The sequence below is a fragment of the Melanotaenia boesemani genome, chromosome 7 (genome assembly GCF_017639745.1).
Source record: "Melanotaenia boesemani isolate fMelBoe1 chromosome 7, fMelBoe1.pri, whole genome shotgun sequence".
Classification (NCBI taxonomy): domain Eukaryota; kingdom Metazoa; phylum Chordata; class Actinopteri; order Atheriniformes; family Melanotaeniidae; genus Melanotaenia; species Melanotaenia boesemani.
Genome location: NC_055688.1, coordinates 36,760,554 through 36,763,089, shown reverse-complemented (window position 1 = coordinate 36,763,089; position 2,536 = coordinate 36,760,554). Strand labels below are relative to the sequence as shown.

Sequence of the window (2,536 nt, the reverse complement as noted above, 5' to 3'; positions counted from 1 at the left end):
GCAACTACATCAGGAGAATTTAACAGAGCGGAGTTAAGTAACTGAGACAGTGCATGTGAGTAGTCTCTCAGATTTTCTCCCTCTAACTGACGCCGTGCATAAAATGCATGTAACAACTGTGGTTTAGTGCGTTTCTCTCTAAATGCTTCACGCAAGTATGAAAACAGATCACTGGGTCTTACTGGTTGTTCACGTATGCGGAGTTTAACTTCATCTAATGCAGAACCCTTTAGCAGTGACATCACAAAGTCTACTTGGTCATGTTCCCTCAGACCCCTTAGACTGACAGCCCGCTCTACCTCTTCAATAAACTCATCGACAGAGTGAGCATCCTTACCTGGATCACCACTAAATGGTACTATCTGTTTCTCTCTAGGCACATACACAATGGACCTTGTTTGTACATCACCCAATGAAGCAATACTTGACATTACAGCATCATGTTTTCTACTCAGTTCAGTGATTTGTGACTGTAACTGTATTAACTGATTACCACTGTTACCACTCTCAGACGAAGCAGTAGCAGAATCACCTCCCGCCTGGCTGGTTCCAGGCATGGACATGTCCAGTCCTTCCTCGTTGTCGGACATTTTGTGAATGTCTCCTCTGGGGTCACACAGTCCTTTTTTGAGTTGTGCTGTCCCTTGGCCTTTTGGGGTCGATGTGTAACTCCTGGCACCTGAGCAGCCGTGTCTCGTCCGAGCAGCTCAGCTTGTCCTCGCTCGGCCCCTCAGAAGCTCTGTACCACTCACAACAAGGCGGATGGGACTCCTCTTCACCACTACTGTTGTCTTATACCACTAAAAAAACCCTATTAATAAAGTCCTGACAAAAATGCAAATTCAAAACGGGACAAATCAAACTGGAAATCCCACTTCTGACACCAATATGTGGGCTGGCGGTGGCGTGTGGGTGTGGGGCCAGGTGTAGGAACGAGAAAAAAACCGCACACGACAGGCAGCTCCAAAAATAATGTGGGTCTTTTATTTCCCGACTGTTCCCCAAAAGGAGAGCAGCATTAATTTGTTTGGTTTGTGTGTTTCCACAAAATAACTTAGGTTCCTCTGTAACATTTAGGTAGCAACAAGAAACACCTCTCTTCAAGGTTCAATATATTCCTTATGAACAAAAAGTATCTTCAATGTCCATAAACTGAAACTCAGGACTCCCAACAAAAAACTGGTTCAGGTCAAAGAGACCGGTGAAGAAAGAAAAGAAAAGATAAGACCAAAATAAGACCCAAAATAAGACAACAGTAGTGGACTATTCCTGTTATAAAACAAAGAATAGACACTACTAAGCACACATCCAAAATACAGTCATGTTATTAAATGCATTTGGTTACAGGACATATTATAAAAATAAAGAAAACAGTCCCTATTTACAATACCAACTTGCACTTACATTCACCATGGCGGATAGCCTGCCCCAACTGAAGAACACGCTCTCCCAGGAAACCAACAGACAGTGCTATCTCCCCTCTAATACAACCAAAGGCACATACACATAGTTTTACACTTAGTCGAACTTATAAATTCTAAATAAAACTCATCTGAAACACCCACGCCGTTGCGCTGTCCAGTATTCCCCCAGCGAGGCGATGGGCGCTGCTCAGCAACCACGTTTCACTTAACTCCGTTCTCAGCCTCAATCCGCATCAATCATCAGCTGTGTGAAACACATCGAGCTTTCATTCTTACACTGCTAGACCCTTTAGAGCTCTGCTTAATAACAGTTAAGTTTATCTTTACCATTGATGACCATTAAATGAACAACTTTATTTAGATACGCACCGTCGTTGTCAGCTACCGTTCAGTGGCATTCGGCTGTCGCGCTGTGCTGACGTCACGCGTGCGACTATATACCCGATTCAGTAAACACTTAGCGTAATAAAAAAAAACGCAACAGCGTCATCTGCTGGACACTTACAAGAACACGAGGCAAAAAGGAGAATAATAGCTGCTTCACATAGAAGTGATAACTTTATCATTTGACCTGGCTACAACTGATTGTGTCAAAAGCCTGTTTTAAATCAATAAATACCCAGCAGCTTGTGTTCTGGATGTCCTCGTTTGCTGCCAGCGATGTAGATCTGTTTGACCCGTTCTCTGCAAGTATTTTGTGCTTTTTTTAAAAATGGTCTAATATGTTGTTAGAGTTTTGGGAGGGTGGTGGCAGGTAGGTGACGCTGGTGGCAGGTAAGTGAGCGCTGGTGGCAGGTAAGTGACGCTAATGCTGTAGGTGACGTAGTTCCGGGGGAGACGGCAGATTCAAACTAGGCGCCCAAACATTTATACTTTCAATCGATTGTATTTTGTGCCAACTTAATCAAAATATTCTTTAAAGTAGGACTATAGTGTCTTTAAAAGGTACACTCTGGAGCACAGCGGGGAGGATTTGGCCAGCCTGACAGATTTTATAGATCGTTGTTACGACAGAATCGTCATGGGGAAACCAAACAACACCTCCACCCCCTCCACCTCATCTAAATCCAAGAGACAGCGAAATGAGGATTCACCTGGAGCTATTTCACCAC

The 2,536-nt window shown here is 43.7% G+C and overlaps 1 long non-coding RNA gene across 1 annotated transcript; it reads right to left on the bottom strand.

Moving 5' to 3' along the window:
- Positions 1–225: 225 nt before the first annotated feature.
- Positions 226–1,945, bottom strand: LOC121642641. The gene is made up of 3 exons (XR_006010936.1): positions 1,794–1,945; positions 1,566–1,668; positions 226–1,481 (listed from the first exon to the last, which is right to left on the bottom strand). It is a non-coding gene; the product is annotated as an uncharacterized LOC121642641 (long non-coding RNA).
- Between the last annotated feature and the right edge of the window lie 591 nt (positions 1,946–2,536).